At 44.5% G+C, this 19,749-nt stretch overlaps 1 protein-coding gene across 3 annotated transcripts in view; it reads left to right on the top strand.

The window, feature by feature from the left end:
* The first annotated feature begins 1,256 nt into the window (after positions 1 to 1,256).
* PHF21A (PHD finger protein 21A) overlaps positions 1,257 to 19,749 on the top strand; it is a 135,059-nt gene continuing 116,566 nt past the window's right edge. Inside the window, exon 1 of one of the 3 annotated variants that reach the window (XM_074148456.1) lies at positions 1,257 to 1,733. The gene's annotated coding sequence lies outside the window, so the exon portion shown is untranslated. Of the gene's footprint in view, positions 1,734 to 3,126; positions 3,244 to 19,749 lie in introns of those variants that run through there. The other 2 variants (XM_074148458.1, XM_074148457.1) reach the window with 2 other exon arrangements.

Below are 19,749 nucleotides of genomic sequence, written 5' to 3' on the forward strand. Positions count from 1 at the left end.
TTATTATTTTTATCTTTTGGGAGGGGAATTAAAAGAGGAAAAGGGGGGTGGGAGGTGGGGGTGGGGATAGTAAAACAGAGGGAAAGCTGATGCGCTGCCGTTCCCCCCGCTGCTCGCACGACAGCAAACGGCAGCACCGCCCGCCGCCGGAGCGCTACGTGAATAAATAAATCAGCAAACGCCGCTGCTACCCGCACGGCGAGGCGGAAACCGGCGGCGGCGAGGAGGAGGAGGGAAGGGATGAAGACCCTCCCCAGCCGCACGATGAGCGGCTGCGCTATTCCTGCGAATAACATGGCAGGGGAAGGAGGGGAAGGCGGCCCTTCCCGGGCGGGCGGGTCCGATGCACCGGCGCGGCCCCCCGGCCGAGAGGGACGCGGTGCGCGCTCCCGACGCCTCTACCCCCCCCCCACCCCCCCCCCTCCGCCGCTTCCTGCGCGCGCCCCCCCCCCCCCCTCCCCGGCCCTGTTGCATCAACTTCCTGTGCGGAGCCCCTCGCGGCAGGGCCCCGCGCGCCTCCTCCTCCTCCCGCCCGCCTCAGCTTCCTGCGCGCGGCCCCGCGCCCGCGCGCCCGCCCCCGCCGAGCCCCGCGCGCCGGCCGGGCCGGGCCGGGCGGGGGGGGGGTGGTGGTGGGGTGTTTGGGGGGGGTGGGTAAGGAGGCGGTGGGTCGGCCGCCCCCCCCCGCCCCCTCCCCCCTTCCGCAACCCCTTCCTCCCTCATTCGCACCCCCAGTCCGGTAGCGGCGGGGCGGCGGCGGTGGCAACAGCGGGGCGGTGTGTGTCCCCCCCCGTCCCCGTCCCCGTCCCCCCCCCCCCCCGGCGCCCTCCGGCAGAGTTTGGTGCCCTACTTCACTCTACTTTAGTTTCACTCACTTTACATCCGGGCTTTTTCCCTAGGCAATGGGGGCCGCAGCACAGCCCGTTCCTTAGGCAAAGGGAAATAAATTCGCCGCACCGACACGTCAAGTAGTCCCCCTCAGGAGGAGCCGCCGAGCCCGCCCTCTCCGATCACCACCACCCCCCCCCACCACCACCACTCCCCGCACCTCCACTCCCCGGCCCGGGCCCGGCCGGTGGCGCCCCACTGCCGTGGCGGGGTGCGGGGCGGGGATGGGTCCGTCGGTGCGGGCTCCCCCCCCCTCCCCTCCGCTTCCCCCGCGGGTCTCCGGCGGCGGCGGGCCGGGCCGGGCCGGGCCGGGCCGGGCCGGGCCGGGCGGGCGGGCGGGGGCGCGCGCGGCTGCGTGTCGGGAGCGCGCCGCAGGCAGGCAGGCAGGCAGGCCGGCGGCGGAGGGATCCCGTCGAGCGGTGCTGCGGCCGGGCCGGGTGAATGGGATTGAAGAAGAGTTCAGCTTCTCGGCTTGTTTTTGTGTCACAGTTTCTCTCCTCCTGCGCCTCTCCGGCTTCGTGCCTCTCTCCCCGCCCGCCCCCTCCTCCCCGCCGCAGGAGGAGCCCCCCGCGGAGAGGGGGAAGGAAAAGGACCCCACAGAGGCGAGAGCGAGCGAAGAGGAGGAGGAGGAGGAGAAGGGAGCAACCTACCATCTTCCACTCCCCGCTTAGCTTAAAGAAAGTGAGAGGAGAGAGGAGAGAGAGGCGCCCAGAAGAGGGGGACAGGGAGGCCCGGAGGAGCGGCGGCGCCGGCACCCTCCCCCTATGAAGAAGAGTCCTCCCCCTCACAGAGAGGTCCTGCCAGGGGGACCCCGGCCGGCCCGCACCACCACCGCCGCCGCCAGCAGGGTGTAGTATCCCACCTTTCGGATTCGCCTCCTCCTCCTCCTCCTCCTCCCTGCCTCCCCCCACCTCCCCAACCCCGGGCGCCGTTCTTCCCCCCCTTTCCCCCCCCTTCCCTCCGTCTTCCCCCCCCGGCCTCCCCCTCCGGCGCCGAGGATGGCGGCGGCCGGCCCAGCACTCTCCGGCCAACTTGGCGATGAGGAGCAGCAACTTCTCCGCGGCCCCCGGCCCCTCCCTCGGGGGGGTGGTGGGAGGGTTGAGAGGTGGGGGGAAGGGGGGGGGGGGGGGGGGGAGAGAAGAGCGGAGCGTCCCGGGGCGCCACCGCGGCCCCCCCCACCCCCCACCTCCCCCGGCCTCCCCGGCGGGCGCCGGCAGAAGTTTTGCGAGCGGGAGCGGGAGAGGTGGAGGAGGGTGACACTTGGGGTAAAAGGAGGAGGTGACACATTGGGGTTGGGGGGAGGAGCAGGGGAAGGAGATGACACATTGCACTGGGGATGGGGTGGGGGAGGGAGGCTTATCCCCTCCCCTCCGGTTTCCTTCAGGATGATTATTTCCAGGCCCTTTTCTCTCGGTCGAGTCCTTCGCCGCGATGCTGTCGGGGAAGTTTTATTATTATCTGGGAAATGATGCCGCTTTCGGTGATGGATAATTCGTAGTAAAGCCGCTGTTGCGTGGTGGTTTTTTTTTTTTTTTTTTCTTTTTTTTTTTTTTTTACTCCCCCCCCCCCCCCTCCTTTCCTTTCCCCTCCTTCCTTTCATTCGTCTTTGTGGCCCGAGCAGCGCCGGGAAAATTCCGTTTCTTCTGCAACTTGTTATTCTGGAGCCGGGCCTGCCCCCCTCGCCCTGGGGCTGCCCTTCCCGCACAGGTACGGGGCCGGGGCGCCGCCGGCGTTTCCCGCTCCCGCTCTGGCATCGGGGACGGCGACTTCTTTATTTTTATTTTTTTTTTATTTTATTTTTTTTTTTCCCCAACCCTCCTGTGTCTGTGTAGGTGGAGCGGGGCTCTATGTGGGACTCTGCCATTTGGTATAGTCCACTTGTGCATGCTCCTTTCTTCACTTGCTATTCTGCGGGATTTTTCCTTTTTTTTTTTTTTTCTCTTTTTTTTTTTTTTTTGAGGTGCTGTGTGTTTTGTTTTGGTTTTGGTTTTTTTTCTTTATTATTCCGAGCTTTGCTGTCGGTAGAGCTTTTCCCCCAACCACCTCTGCAGTTTGGTGGGTGCTGGCGGGGTTGTACGCTGAGGTTTTTAGGTGAATTCGTATTGGATTAATGCATGAAGCTCTTCATTCAACTTCTTCTCAAGTGTCAAAAAAAATGAGGCTATGAACAGATGTATTTCAATATGGAGAGATTTCCAAGTTCCTAATTCTTGGGGGTGGAGGAAAGAGTGCCATTGGAGAGTGGCTTTTGTTTTCGATTGGTGAACAAATGTCATCACATTTCAGTCACGTGCTGTAATATTCTTTGTTCAGCTATCAAAGTATGATATCTGCTACACCTGTTCCCACTTTTTAATTGTAAGTAACGGTGATTGCCTGCAAATCTTTTATTTGTGGATAGGAGCACTTTCCCTCTTTCTCCCCCTCTTATCCCCTGGATGTTTGTTTGGGCCCCAGCGCCCGAGCTTGACAATGAACTTTTGTTCACTGTGGAAACTGCACGTAAAAAGGTCCCACTGAAGGTGATGATAACTTGTGTGTCGCCAGAAAGTTGTGTGCTGTGATGTACGGTAGGTCTGAACGTGGAAAAATGGGGTGGGGATGTGTGCTCAGTAATGGCAGGGACCTAGTCAGGGGTAGGCTTTTTTGGGCCAGTGAAGTTTTCTTAACTAGGTGTGTTGCTGCGTGTTATCGGGTTAAAGGACAGATAGTCCTGTACACCCGCATAGATAGATAGATACATCTTTTTTGCTTAGCTGTAGATTTCCAGGTATCAGAAATGAAAAGGATTTGGGCTGTTTACTCTTTTTTTTTTATTTTTTATTTTTTTTTTTATTTCATTGTACTTGCTTCCAACAATGAAGACACCTGCTTAGTTTCAGTTTTATAAGTCAGCTTTCCCTGCCTTTCCTGTGCTTGCCTGGAGCTAGCTGGTGAGGCTGGATGTGCTACATGGCAGGGAAATATTTAATTTTGATGAAAAGAGGCTTATTTTGGGACATAATTTGTGAAGAAAATAACATGCTTTTCAAAGCCTTAGGAAAAAAAAAATAATCCAACCCTAGGAATCTAAAATTCACAACTTCTACCAGGTTAACGTGTGATGCTAAAACTTCTATAGTAAGCTTGTTAGTGATTGTGTATAATATAACTTTCTCGTGTATAGTTAAATAGTGACATTAAATGACTAGTAAGAACAGATCTTGAAAGAGAAACCAAAAAACCCGTGTGTACCTACCCATATTAGTTGGAGAAGTTAATTACCACACTTTAGTAGAAAGATCACAGGCTTTGGGAATTTTATTTATGTTTCGTGATAGCTGAATGAAACTGTTTCTTTGGGGAGATTTTTTTTTTTATTATTTTCTAGAAAGGAACTGTGTAGCTCAGTAAATGACACTTTAAAACTGTATTTTAAAAAAAAATAGGTGAAGTGCTTCTTGCATGTTTTTAAACCTTTTGACCTTACTGTGGTAGAGAAATCAGATTATTGTATGATGGTTACATCAGCTAGAAGTTTGAGCTGATATAAAGTGAGTATGAAGCAACCTCTTTATCCGTTGATTTTGTGTTGCATAGTAACACGTACAGACTATCACTTCAAGGTCTTAAGAGATTGTCCAGCAAAAGGTAGGTACTTGCTCACTGAGTACTTACTACCAGCTGGATGTCAACTATGTCATACCCCCAGTTTTTAGCCGTGCTGACCTGAGCAACAAGAAACTTGGAGTGGATCCCATTATGGGTTTTAGTGATTTTTTTCAGTTAACTAACAAAAAGCTAACATGGTGTGTAATACAAAATGTCGGGTTAAGGAATATTTTGTTAATAATAATTATTTTACCATTAGTCATCATAAGATTTCTACCTGAAAGCTTTTAATCTTTGCTCTTCCTGAACTGGATTTGTTGTGAGGGAGAAGGCGGCATTTGAAAGTGGTTTTCTTCCTTTAGGCAATGAAAACACAAAACTCTTCCTTCAGAGAACTTAAAGCAAGAGTAGGAAACTGAAACTTACGCTGCTCAGAGAAAAAAATGCTCTTGTGTGTTCCAGCTTCAGCAGTAAGATCTCTGTTCTCAGTTTAGGTTTTGTAAAGATTTCTCTTTACCCTAGGCCATTCAGCTTTGTGTTTCAAGCATTGGCCCTCAATAGTTCTTACTCCAACTTTACTTCTCTTTTTTTAGAGATAAAGTTTTGTGTGTGTCTGTTAAATGTCACTGTAGAAATTGTAATCTTAAAAAATAAAATCCTGGGACTGGATCTGTACAAAGGAGACAATGTTCATGGGTTTTTGTCTTTTTTTTTTTTTTTTTCTTTTAGGAAAAAGCGATGTGTCTTAATGGTGCCTTAGAAAGTTGTGGAAATTCTGTGTGCAGTTGGAAAGCTTCAGTAGCGAGCCCAGCTATCACTTGGGTTGTTCACGCAGTTTGTTTATAAGGGTCATAATTGCATGTGAACACATTGTAGCTGTTAGTTCTCTTATTGTCCGAGCCCTGGAGAACTTTATTCAGTCAAATTTAATAGATACTACTGGAATTTGTTTATGCCAGAGGTTTCTCTTTCATTTCAGTACCGGTTTGTGAGAACCTTGATGGACTGTCTATTTTGTACGTTAGGGGCATTTTGCGCGGGTATCAGAAACTCAAGATGAACGTCATGTGAGAAACACATGTTGGTGACTTAACCTTTTTACTATTGTTTCGGCTTTGTTGTTTGTTGGTTTTGCTTGTTTAAAATCTTCCAGAAAGAACTTCATAGTGTGACAGGGCTTTGATTTTTGGAGGGCCATCACACGGTGGTGATGTGAGCTGTAAAGCAGAACCAGCCTTCAGGAGAGGATCCTTCTGTAGAAGGGGCAGCGCTAAAAACCTATTATTAAGCTTCTAATAGCATTTCTTCGCTGTCCCCTTCACCCTTTATGCTCACAACTGTGCAGTCACATGCGTAGCTATATACTAGAAGTGTAAGACTCCACAAAAGGCCTGGCTCCTGTACGTTCGTGAATTGCCCTTGTTCAATTACTCTGAGCCAGAAAGCAAGCTCACATCCTGTTTCTGATGTATTTTGACTGCACAAAGGTTATTTAGGAACAAACCATATACTGGAAAGGTGGGGCAGCTTGCAGAGGGGTTTTGAGATGCCTGCTGAATGCAAGGGGCAAGACATTTACTTCTGTACCCTGTAAATAGAGGGTGAACTGAAGGGTAGTTTTTATAGGTATCTTACATTAATATTTCATGTTCAGTACAGCACAAAGCCAGTGTCTGGCGTGTGCTGGTGGTAGAGACACGCATTATGCAGGCAAAAAAAAGAAGTTTATTTACATTTGGCGGGGGGAGGGAACTTTGTATTTTCTTATTTTCCTTTCTTTTTTTCTTACTGCAAATACAGACACACTTAAAATAAAACAAAGAGCCCCTGTATTTCTTTTCTGTTTTAAATAATTTATGGCTCTTGCGCTTTACCAAGTTCCTCACTGGATTAAAACTGGTGAAGTATAATTTTAAGTTTGTTCCATTCTGGTTTTGTTATGTCAAAAGCAAAGTGGCGAGTGTAGATATAGAATGGCTGTAAAACGTGTACATTTTTAAAAACTCTTTTGATTTTTACTTAGTGCTGAGCAGAGGTGCACTCGTGTGACAGTCGGACTTTAAAATTATGATCACCTGTCCTTAAAATAATTTTTAAAAATGTAGAAAGTTCTGAAAGGTCCCTTCCTTTGGTCTCAGAGGGTTACTGTGCCTACTGCCCTAACAAAGCCCTAACTTTACCACAGAATGTTTTGTTTTAATACTTTGATCATCCCAGGCTTTTGAGGAAAGAATGTGCTACTTGGTATAGGCTTCTGCAGTATTTATTTTCTGGTTTACTGTTTACATCATTCCAATGTCTCTGTTGGAATTATCAAGTACCCTGTGCCTTAAAAGCTCTTTGCCTAGGTGGTTTGACCTATTATTCCGTCCCTCTTACCTGAGATTTCTTGTTTACTGTCATTGCAAATGCTCACTCTTTGAGTTGGAGGTTGTGTACTCAAAGCATGCTTTAAAACACACCCCCGCCCCCAGATACTACCGCCCCCCTTTCCCCCCCCAGCCCTAGACTAATGTTTGTTGTTACTGGTGTGAATGCTTTTATAGGTAGTACATGAGGAGTGAGGCTCTGCTTAACGCGAGCTCTGTTGTAGGCCGTGTTCACACGGCTCCTATGCTTTTTTTTAAATGTCGGATTTCTTAAATGTGTGTTTTCCAGATTCTCCAGGAATCAGATTTTGCAGGTGCCTTTCCACCTGACAGTACTGCGCTTGTAGGACAAAAGGGAATGTTAACAAGTTCACTTGCTACAGAAATTGTGCTGTGGGCCTCTTAACTGAGGGACTCCACCATTGTGTGTGGAACTAGAAAGATGTTTTGAAAATGTATCTAGTGTGTTTCTTGGATGGGAGTACTGATATGCAAATGGTTAAAAACAAATGAGGGCAGATTTGAGCCTGTGACTCTAAGATTGCCTGTGCTTGGACTCCGTGTCCAGGCTTGCGAGAGGAGGACTCTAGCAGAGCAGCCGAGCTCGCGGTCGGTTCGGTTTTGTTGATTCTGTCTGCGAAATACAAGCTGTCAGTACTTGAAAGGGAGAAGGAACATTGATTCCTTCCCTTGTTCCCCTCCAACCCTGCAGATCCCAGTGTCGTTAACTATGTGGATCCCAATGACATCATAGTTGCAAACAGTTAATTGAAGAGATCAAGTGGTATCCTATTGAAGCTTTAAATTGTTTTAACAAAACTTCTGAGTAATTGCAATAATTATTTTCTGATAAGCTGACTGATAGTAACTATGGCAACAGCTGTCTTTGGCCTACGGACAGTATTGCTGTGTTGACAAAACCTTTAGATGCTCCTGAGGCCTCTTGCCTCTATAGGGAAGTGCATCAGGATGTCTTTCAGGTAACTGAAGTGTCACCATTTGTCTTTTGTTGCAACGGGACACCATCCTTTGCTTGGGTCAGAATGTTGGTCCTTTTTCTTTTGCATGTTTGCACGGGTGCTGCCTGTGAGCCTGGAAACGCTGCAAGGACTGTCACGTTCTGCAAAGACCAATGAAACATATAAGTACTTAGAAGGAATTATATATGCATAATATTGTTTTTTAATAATAATAATCCGGAGCTCGGGGAAAAGGGGGGGGGAAGAAAGGGGGACTTACTCATTTTGATCCCTGGTTGTTTCCTTCCTCGATTAAAACCTTCGTAGAACAGACTGGTAGGGGGAGCTGCCCTTCCCTTTACTGAACCAAAGTACAGCATATTCTTCTCTGAGGCCTACGCCGAGATACAGCTATTTAATTTTCAGCTAAGCTCTGCTTCTTTTTGGAAAAGATGCAAGCTCCTGCTTCAGTACATTTTAGAAATGGAGGAAGAAAGTAATTTGTTTCCAGATTGCTAAGTTCTGGACAGGGAGAATGTGCCCCTCTCCAAACATACTTTTCCTATTGATATTCAGGAGAGCACTCTTTAATGTTAATAAACATAGCTGTCTTGGGAAGAAAAAAATAAAATTCTTACCGCACTTTAGTATAAAAATGTTAAAAAGCCATGGCCTGTCCTGCATGTTTGAAAGTAGCTAAGCTGCTGGTTATTCTTTGGGAATTATTGGTTAGCTGCTGTGTATTTTTACTGAAATCTTTGTCCTCTTAATTTTGACATATGAGCACTGGATACTGATCCAGCTTACCTGACGATTACTAGCAGTGGTCTCCCTGTACAGTATGTGTATATTGCTTGCTGGCCCGTGGAAGCGTGCGATATGGCCTACATCTGGGCTCATCTTCAGGAAGAATGTGGCTGCTGGAAACCACAGGCCCCAGTGTACAGTGCTGTGTTTTTACCTGAATAGCTTGCCTGGATCGCGATTCGCTAATGCCTCCTGGGACCTGTAGTTTTCATGAGCAGAAGTTGGGGATTCGGGGTGAGAAGGGAAAGATGCTATAACGCTTGAAAAGCCGAGTCGTTGATACCTTCTGCAGTTGGTCAGCTTAAACCTTTGCCTCAATTACTGTGCACCGGCACGTATTTTTATTTACAAGTTGAAGATGGTTTATAGTTGGGTCATATGTTTAAGGAAAAGCAGTTGATGAGAGAAGCCTTCCAACTGCCTATGTGTTTTCGTACAAAGAGTGTACTAATAATTGCCCTAATACCTTGCTCCATCTGTGATTGCAAGTATCCTAGTTAATATTCTGGGAATTTTTAATCTTTCAAGGCAACGTTATGGATGAAAACATTTGGCAAAAAGAGGCTTCCATTACTGGTAATATGGCTGCCACGTTCTTTCAAACGTGGTGGGTTTCTGTCGAAGCGAAAGGGAATTTGAACAGCTTTTTACTTGCCAAGATCCCACTTCTCTGCTCTGTTTCTTGAGGTCAAGCCATGAGGTGGCCGCCTCGTGCAGCGGAGCTGGTTTGTGAAGTAAATCTTTATGAAATAAACCTTTTTGATGGTTTTGGAGAAACTAATTGGAGTGCCAGTCTTGCAAAAAGTAATGTGTATTTTACTTTAAGTCCCACAGAATTCAGAGAGAAAATCTGAATGCCTAAAATTGCAACCTACATAAGTAGTAGAAGGATAAAGACCTCCAAACCTTTAATGTTGGAAAGTAGCTTCTTTGTAATCGCCATAATTAGATCCTACCTAGGTGTGTGTGGCAAAATTCTTCTTGTAGTAAGTGTCCAGAAATTCCACTCAATATAAATTTAGAGTTCATATTTGCTTCATAGTTGTGGAAAAAACCAGACAACAAACCCAACCACCCAACAAAAAGTTGCTCTCTCATTCACCATGTACAGATTATAAATATGACAGATATTTAGGTGGTAATAGTTTCTTTGAGGCAGGGAATGTATTTTGTCAGTGCTGATGCATTGTACACACTGTATGTTGCTGACACTTCTGTTTAAAGCTGATACAAAAAGGTAAATATATACAGAGATTCATCTAAAACCTTATGTATGCTGTAACTGTAATGGAGTTTGTAAATAGTTAGTAATAGTTTTCTTTAAGTGTTTCCAGCCCCCTTCACAGCCTATGTGGATCAAACTGATGACAGGACACATGGTTAGCTGAAATAGTTACTATTAGGATATTGACAGGATTAGAAAGGCTGTCATTGTTGCCGTGCAAGGATGAAATTCCCTTTCATTGACTGATTGGGCCTACACAACAGGCCGGGGAAAACAAAAAGGTAAATCTATGTATAGTGGAACGATGATGTCTCTTGTCCTTCAAGGACATTTCACTCTCTGTAGAGAGCCTGCGACAGTGCCCTTTGTAACGCCACTGTATCAAGGTATTCTGGATAAAGAACATGGGTAATAGGGATGTACAAAAGGGGTTCGATGCATAGTTTTAAAGGAAAAACTCTTCTGTAAGTACTTCTTACTTCGTAAGAGCAAACGTGTCCTGATCTGGGAGGAAATCTGGCGCTGCTCAAGTCTCAAGGAAGTCTGGGAAACTTCCCAGTTGAATCGAGTACCAGGATTTCATTCTTTTCCCCCAAAGAAGTAGTTTTAAGTGGATTTTGCAGGGCTGAAGCACTTGACGAAGTTTGACGAATCTGGTGTCTGTTTCAGACGCTGCTGCTGGCCCATGTGGGATCTCGCACCAGGTACTTTGTCTCCTAGTATCTTTGCTGTTTCTTTAGAAAGTGGATAATATTGAGCTCCTGTAACGCTTTGTAGGAACTTGGAATCTATTTATTCAGGGCTTTTGCTTAATTTGCTTACACAACAGAATTTTATATGAAAGCCAGAAATTAGTCCTTGATATATCCAAGGAATACTTTTTGTCTTTGTCTCTCCTTTCTTGCCTGCGTGACAAAACTGCTCCAATTGAGATGTTCAGTCTGAAATTTGAATAACCTGACTTGTGATGGATTAAAAAACAAAACAAACAAAACCCCAACAAAAAACCATCCTCCCTCTCCCAACCTAACAAACCTTTTTCATGACTTTATAAAAGGACTACAGTGGCCTATATTACTAATAACAAAGCTTTTTGCTAATTTGCATTTAGCTGGAGCTCCAGATACCTCACTGTTTCATTGCTGCTTAGCTTGCAGTAATTGTCTCTGATAAGCATCTTTATCAAGTAAATCTATTGTTGTGTGTAGTATGAATTTGCTGTATTAAGGATGCTCTCGTCAGTGACCCCAAATGGAAAGGATGTGGCTACCTGAGCTTCCCTTATTTCCCTTTCAGAGAGTACATTCTGGTCAGGAATAAATTGAGAAGGTTTGCACTGTTTCTGAACACCAGGTACCTGTCCTTGGGTCAACTGCAATTCTCCCAAGGAGGAATCCCACCAGACCATACCTCTTATTCTGCATCCTCAGAGAATCCTTCTGAAATCAGTGGATTTGTCACCATTTATTTCAGAATCAGACTTAGTTTTTGTTTCCCACCTGTATTTTGGCGTATTTTACCAGCTCTACTTTTCCTCTGAATTTCACGCTCTAAAGTAAACATGGAAATCTCCAGCCTTCACATAATTCTCATCCCTGTATGGCAATTTCATCTTGGCTTAGAACTTGCAGTGTCTTCTCCCACCTTACTTCTTGCAGGAATTATATTTGGATGCCTGGCTATTGATGCAGAGCTCTAATAGATTGTGCAGTGTTTAATTTAATCAAGCAGTTTTCCTGTGATGATGAGCTGCAGTTTTTGCAGCCAGTCAAAACCTGATGATGTTGGCCTTGTGAAATGCGTGCTCCAGGTTAGTTCCTCACTGTAGTAACAGTATCTTCGCAGCTGCAGAGATGGTTAGTTCAGCATAGGTCTGTGGCTGTCTGAATACCAGCAGCTCAGGTTATTGTTTTGCACTGACATTTGTCGCTACTACAAAATTGCATGAGTGAAAATACTGATCTTAGATTTGCTTCATCCTGATGTAAGATAAATATGTAAGATTCCTTGAAAGTTGGCACCTTCTTTCTGGTTTCCCTTTTCTAACTTAATCTACCCTTCTCTGCCCATGGTTGGCTTTGTCCAAAAATGCTGATTTTTTTTAATTTTTTTTTTTCCCCTTATGCCAAATATGTTGTTAATATAGAGGATGATTTCATCTTCATGTATATAAGCCTTCTTACCCTTAAGACTTTTGAAAATTTAAGGAAGGGGACAAGTAGCTGTTAAATCCCTGTTTGTTCTTTGTAGAAAGTACTATATATGAGACATGCCTGTATTTTTCTCTTGGGTATATCAGAAACTCCTGCAGCTGCTTCTTGAACTCTTGCAACTCTTGAGGTTCAGGTTGGATATTAGGAAGAATTTTTACACTGAAAGGGTTATCAAGCGTTGGAATGGGCTGCCCAGGGAAGTGGTTGAGGCACCATCCCTGGAGGTGTTCAAAAGACGAGTTGACATGGTGCTGGGGGACATGGTTTAGTGATGGGTTTGTTGTGGTTTTTTTTTTTTTTTTTGGTCAGACTTAGGTTGATGGTTGCACTAGATGATCTTGAAGGTCCCTTCCAACCTAGATGATTCTATGATAATGGGAAAGGTGGTAAATACTATCTGCATATTTCTTCTGTGATTTTTGCCATTTTCCCACATACACAGGGTACGTTTTAAGCCTTCAGCTATGCAACCTCCATTGTGTTATGATTATATTTTGTTTTCTCCACGTTGCTTTCCATGCTGTGGCTTTGGTAGTCCAGAGGCAGTAAGACTCGTGTGGGCTTCTTGGGAATCAGAAGTTGTGTTAGAAGGGACTTAAAAATCGCACGATAAACTTTCATGTATGTTTCTGGTCCTCATACAGCTTTTTTTTTCCTCCTCTGCTATGTAATAACCAGAGTCTAAATTGAGAGGAGCTGGGATTTTTCTCAAAGGGATTTTAAAAGGAAAACAGAAAAAAACCCCCTATTGTTGAGACAGCAAGGAGAGGAATATTTGAGGACAATGTAATGAAAGGAGTTCTTGAGAATTTCTCTGTGTATGTGGAGAGAGATGTGTTTAAACATCTTTTCTAGCACAATGATAGGACTGTTAAAAATCTGGGCATTAATTTTTAGATAACAGAATTTGTTTAAAGAGTTAACTTTGCAAAGAAGTTGAAGTGGTGATGGGCACTACACTGTACACAGTAGTGCTCTGATTGTAAGCACATCATTGCGAGTGTTGGTCGTGATACTGCTGTGGCATCTGTGGTACTAATTTAGTGCCCTGCACTATTTTGTCTCATCTTAGTGTCTGCTGTTATGGTAAGCCTTCTTGCCCTGTGGTGCTGGTCTCCATCTCCTAGGACAGTGTTGGAGTGGAGCTGTTGTATACGTGGAATCAGTCAGTCCCAGGAGGGCAGGTGCAGGATGTGGTGATGTTGGTGTGAGGGGATGTGAAAGAGGAGTGTCCCCCAGCAGCCTGTTGCTGTCTTCTTTGGGTGAAGCCCTTGGGAGGTAGGTCCTGGCTCTTTGGAAATGAAAATAATTTGAGGGAGACGGAAAATTGACTACTACCAGCAGCCTCCTTCAAACTGCCCATCCTTTTGTTTAGAAAGTGTAATCGTACCTTGCTCCTTTCACTCTCTTGTCAACATTCTGAAAGTTGAAAATGGTATTGCTTTTCAGTTGGTTATAGTAGCCACTAAAAATGGATAAATCTACAGTTTATTCTTCCTATTTTAAGTAAACAATCAGTTAAAAATCCATGGCAATCAGTGTGAGTAAAAATGTTTTGCACGTTTTTTCTTGTAGCTGAAGTCTACTTTCATTGTACAGCAGTCTTGCACTCAGGTTTTTTTTCCATTAAACACTAATTGTATACTTACGTGATTCCATGTTAGATTGGCACAGTGATTCAGTATTATGTTTATGTGATACAGCGTGTAAATCTTTTTACTTTTATTGGATAATCATGGTTTTGAAAAGAAAGGAACTTCTATTAAGTGTATGGTTACTTGAATTCTTCTTTTCAGATTAGTGACTACCATCAGTACTCCCACACTGAGTGTGACTACCCCAGCTACAAATACCATTCTCCAGATGCTACAGTTCCCGTTTGTGTGCTTTTGAGGAGAAGGAAGGAAAAAAAAAAAACAGGCTTCTAAGGGGTAAGGAGGGAGAATATCATAAAAGGGGAAGGGAAGACAGAATTTGAGGTTGATACCTGTGCCTGTATATTTACAGGGAGCAGCGGGAATGCCAGCTGACTGGAATGTAGGGGAAGGAAGATCAGAGCACATCAGTGAAATAATTTTGGAGTGCTTCCTGTTGACTTGTTAATACTGCATGGAATTTGGCCCAGGCAATCTGCTGTTGTGAATCAGCATAGTTTATTCACTTGAGTATAGGTGTGCCTGTTATTATTTGAGAATCTGCTCCACTTGAAAGATAACAGGTCAGTCTGGTAAGTAGTATTATTCCCATGTTTGAGATTAGAAACTGAGGCAGAGAGAAATTGATTTATTCTCTATTGCGGTAAATTTATTGGAGACCTTAAGCTAGGAACGGAGGCCCTCATTTGTGTGTTTAATCCAGTAAATGGCCTGCTTCCTTTAAATCCTGAATGTTGTTACAGCGTAAACAAAGGAGCCTAAAAATTATTTACTGATTAAGTGTGGGTGGTGTACTGATAAGTAGCGCTTGCCCCAAAGGAGACGAGATTTTTGTAAAACTGGTTGTACAAAATAAATAGGGTACTTAGTTTTTGAAGTTTGGGATATATTTTTTTTTTTTTAGGTTACCTTGGGTTGAAGGAAAAGTAGAGGTTTGAATGGGAATGCGAGACCACGTGATGCATAGGGGAGATAATGGTTAATAAATGTGAATTTGAAATCCAGTGAAGTCTGAGTTGCATAGGTAAGCACTGGTGCCATTAACAGTCCTGAGTTAAGTTCTGCAGAACCTGAAAAAATACAGGAGATAGATGGTGGTGGTGGTTATTGCTGTTAATGGGTTATACAATTAATACAAGAAATTGCTTATTACCATGTAGGCATGACTTTTTACAGATACTGTCACATGGACACACATCCTAAATGTATCCAGGGGGGTCAGAGTTAAGGTTAGTGCTTACGTTTACCAACTTGAAACATCTCCAGAATGTACTTTGTCTATGACCAGTATCTGAATGATGTTCCAGTATCTTTACTGCATAATGTCACAGTTTCTGTAAACATACGTTCTGACTTAACATAGGACTGAACATAGGTAGGTGTGTGGAATGGTTCAATGCACAGCAAAAGTCACACTGAGTAACGAGAGTCACCAGTGCTGAAGTCTTAACCACTTGTTAAAACTATTCTGTGTACAGCTTACGTGAGCAGAATTCTCCCGTCCTCCCGAGCGAGTACTGTTCAGGGACAGATATCTGTTAATTTGGACAAACCCCTTTTCCAAGTGGAAAATCAGCAGTCAGCAATACCCAAATTTCTGCATCTGTCCTAGTTGTCTGGGTCCAGCATTGCTTCTGCTAACTCTTTTAGTGCTGCTTAATAAAGACACTATATTCCAATGCAAACATGAAAGGTATGGCTCTCTTTTTGTTATGTGCCTCAATGTCTGCTGTAAATAGCTCACTTAAAGGTGTGAGTCTGATGCTTAGAACTCCATGTCATTGATTCTGTGACTTCCCATGGCGTTAGACTTGGGCTCTGGTGGGTATTGAACCAGGATCTTTTAAGTACATATCTCTTGTTCTGGAGTATCTCCCTTAATGACACTGCTTGTGGTGTCTACTGGTGTCTTATAGAGTATTTGTGGAGCTCGGGAGCTTTGGCGTATGCTCTTCTAATGTTTCATTAGAATTGTTCATGTTTTGAAGCTGGTTCTGCATAAGCCTGGGGTTGACTTTCAGCAGTAAGCTGGTTTAGTAGAGTCTCTTTTCTGAGTTTTTATGTTGTGACATCTCAACTCTGTAACTGTGGAGACGGCTTCAAGGCCAAATACAAGGCAACTGTAGTAACTACATCATCTCATTCAGTACCCTACTTCACAGGAGTCACATTGTAATATTCTAGTTTTGGTGATCTCTTGATTTATAGATGGGTGTATTGAAACTTCCTGGAGTATCTTCTTGTGTTAGCAATTTCATGCTTCTCCTGGTCGTGTGCATTTAGTCCCACTTACATCACCACTGCTTAATTAAATGATGTATCTAAAGTAATTCTCAGGTATATTGCCTTGGCATTAAAGGCCTGAGATCCAAAGAGGATGTGTTGGCTGGCACTGCTTTTTCAGAGAGAACATTTGAATTCTGGTTCTCCGTGTTGCCAAAGGAAGCAGTTCTGCTTTCTATGCAGGCCTCGTGGAGTTGTGAACTAAATCAACGTGAGAACTGTATTACACCGGAAAGGTCAGCTTGCATCAGAGCTAAGACCAGTGACTTGGAATGGAGGGCAAATGGGCATAAATCTGGAGACATCCATACAGTTGTCCAGTTCTTCCTTCATCTCCGTGCAGCCTAATGTGTGAGAAGAGAAGAAGATGCATCAAAATCATTGCCTGTATTTTGGAATATGTCGGAATCAACTGAATTTTCCTGTGTAATAGTTGAAGAAGTATCAGTGGATATGGGAGAGAGCAGAAACTCCCCTTGAACTTAAGAGGGGAGCAAGAGGAGTGACATATGCTGGTTTTTTTATTGTGAGCAAAATATACGAATATTTGAGAAGTCTCTTGATAGTGCTTGGAGCTCTTCTATACCTTCCTTGCTACTAGAATTTGTTCTCGGTGAGGGATGGGGCACCTCAGAAGAAAACTTTGCAAGTTGTGTATCTGGAAGACAAATTATGTGTCTCTGAGAAGCTTTACTGGTGTGATGGAGAAGAGAGAAATGTTGCCCCGTGGATGATCAGGAGAAGCACTGAAGCATGAATAAACTCAGTACGCACACATATGTTATGATTAAATCTTCTTGCATTTCTCTTGGGGATACCAACAAATTCAACCTGAAACATTCAGCCTATGACAGCATGGAGTGAGGAAAATGTCTAGTAAATCTGAAGTTCCCAACTACAAATAAGAGTGGCAATTTCCTTGAATTGTTAGTTTGTAGTGCTATTTGTTGCCTGTGTAGTTTGCACAAATGATCTTTAGGATGACAGGGGCATTATGTTGCTGTTTGCTGTCAGCGGGACCAATTTCAATGCTATTACTGGCCTAGATAATAACTCCCTCCCCCCCCCCCAACCAAAATGAAAGAACCTCAAAGCAACCTGTGTGATTCCGTAAGCAGAAGGTTATTTAAATAACAAAATCATACTACCCCCTGTGTGAAATGAAAACAAAATGTGGCAATCCCAGGCAGAAATACAGGTTGGGCGGAGAATAGCTAGAGAGCAGCCCTGAGGAGAAGGACTTGGGGGTGTTGGTGGATGAGAAGCTCAACATGAGCTGGCAGCGTGCACTGGCAGCCCAGAAAGCCAACCGGATCCTGGGCTGCATCGAGAGAAGTGTGGCCAACAGGTCACAGGAGGCGATTCTACTCCTCTACTCTGTGCTCGTGAGACCCCACCTGGAATACTGTGTCCAGCTTTGGAGTCCTCAACACAGGAAGGACATGGACCTGATGGAGCACCTCCCCTATGAAGACAGACTGAGAGAGCTGGGGTTCAGCCTGGAGAAGAGAAGGCTCCGGGGAGACCTCATAACAGCCTTCCAGTATCTGAAGGGAGCTTACAGGCGAGCTGGAGAGGGACTCTGTCAGGAAGTGTAGTGACAGGACAAGGAGTAATGGTTTTAAATTGGAAGAGGGGAGATTTAGATTAGATATTAGGAGGAAATTCCTCACTGTGAGGGTGGTGAGGCACTGGAAGAGGTTGCCCAGGGAAGCTGTGGATGCCCCATCCCTGGAAGTGTTTAAGGCCAGTCTGGATGGGGCTTTGAGCAACCTGGTCTGGTGGGAGGTGTCCCTGCCCATGGCAGGGGGGTTGGAACTAGATGATCTTTAAGGTCCCTTCCAACTCTAACCATTCTATGATTCTAACTATGAAAACGTAGCACAGCCTGAAATTCTTTTGTTGCCTTCTTGTGTGACTTAAGAGGTTTCTCATGCAAACTGGATCACGGTCAGTTTTCTCACCAGTGTAGCTGAGCAGTAGTTTTATTGAGGCAATGTCTGCATCTTTGTGAAACTGATCACAAAGCTTCATCTCTTTCTTACACATTTTTATCCTTGATACTTGCTGGTTCCTGATAAGGATGATAAGCTTATTGGCTACATCCATCTTCATCTTACTGCCTACAGCAATACCGAAAGGTGGTGTATACCGGACACTTGCTTTGTTTTCCAGACCCGTTGTAATTTGGGCTTTAGAAGATGAAACTTCTGTGTTTCTCACAGATTGGGACCTGCTTGTTTATCCTACATGGCTTTCAGCTTGGCTATCTTCAAAAGCTCATCTGTCAGAAGAGAAGGAAGCTGACAGTGATGAGAAAGCAGACATTCACCAAATTGTTTAGGCAGTGTTTTCTACAGGATTAACAGTACTTCTAGCAGAATTCTGTTCGATGTTTGTCCTATGCCTCAGCTTGAGGTTATGCATTTTCTGCAACAGTAGTACTTCTTCAGCTAGACTTCTTATTAAAAAGGAGAGCATCCAGTACTGCTCCAGGGTCAGACAGGACCTGATGACTTTGGTAAGTTCAGTTTTCTTGGAGAGGAGTCAGGCATTCATCTACATGTTCTCTTTGAATCCATTGGTTCAGGAGATCTTTCCTCTGGTCAGCTGGGAGAGAGCCAAATTGTTGCCAATCTTAAATGGGTCTTGGCAGTTTTTCCAGCAAACACCCATGGCTTATGTTTAGTACTGCTTTCCAACTTTCTGGGTCTTTCTCTGTTAGGAGAGACTAACTGCCCGAATCTCTTTGGGTTGACGTCCTGATTAGTGAGGGGCTTATAGGAGAATTTTTCAGCAGTCTGATGGGTTATGTAAAAAGAAAAAAAAAAAAAAAAAAAAACAAAAACAAAACAACCCCACACCCTTGAATGCTTGATCATGTCTTTATTTCAGTGTTGCATTATATTACACAATAAGCACAAACCAGTTTGATTTCTCCTTCAGAAGTTACAATTTTGCTTTTTAACATTACATGCTTGAATTATAGCCTGGTTTGTTTACCAGAAGAACCAACCTCCAAAACAACCCAGGACATATACTGCTCTGGCTGCTCAGTGTGATTAAATGTAAGAACTAACATACTGAGCTGGACCAAATGTCCATCTAATCCAGCATCTTGCCTTTATCAGTGGCCAGCAGCAGCAGCTGACTGAACGGTGTAGGAAATGGGTGAATTCTGTCAGCTGCTGAAATATTAACAGTAAATTTCTGACAGACACTTGTTTAGCCGCTGCCTGAGATGGAAGCTACATTTGGGCTATTGCACTGTGAATAGCAACATCAAACTATTTATAGGTGAATTTGTTCGCTGCCTTTTTGAACTCATTTGTGTCTGTGGCTTCCGTAGTGTGGCACGGCAGCGAGTTCCATGCAGTTTAATTGTGTTTTCTGTGTGCATGGCAGGTTGATGCGAGAAAAATAGTTTCATTTGTTTTAGACATGCTCCCTAGTTGTCATTCCTCTCCATACCATTTCTAGATCTCCCCTTTTTGAGATGGGGCAGCCAGAATTACATGCAGCATGCATCACAGCAGAATGTTCCCTGTTTGTTCTCTGTTCTGTTTCTAATACCTTCTGAGATTTTTCTCTGACTTCTTGCTGCTGGGAGTTGAACCGTTTACTTGCAGTAATCTCAAAATTTTTTTTGTTAGTAGTAATGCCTAGTTTAGACTCATTGTTGTGTATTTCTAGCTAGGGTTATTTTTTCCTCTGAGTATGTTACTTTGCACTTGTCGACACAGGATGATAAAATGACAAATT

Source organism: Numenius arquata, chromosome 6 (genome assembly GCF_964106895.1).
Source record: "Numenius arquata chromosome 6, bNumArq3.hap1.1, whole genome shotgun sequence".
Lineage (NCBI taxonomy): Eukaryota > Metazoa > Chordata > Aves > Charadriiformes > Scolopacidae > Numenius > Numenius arquata.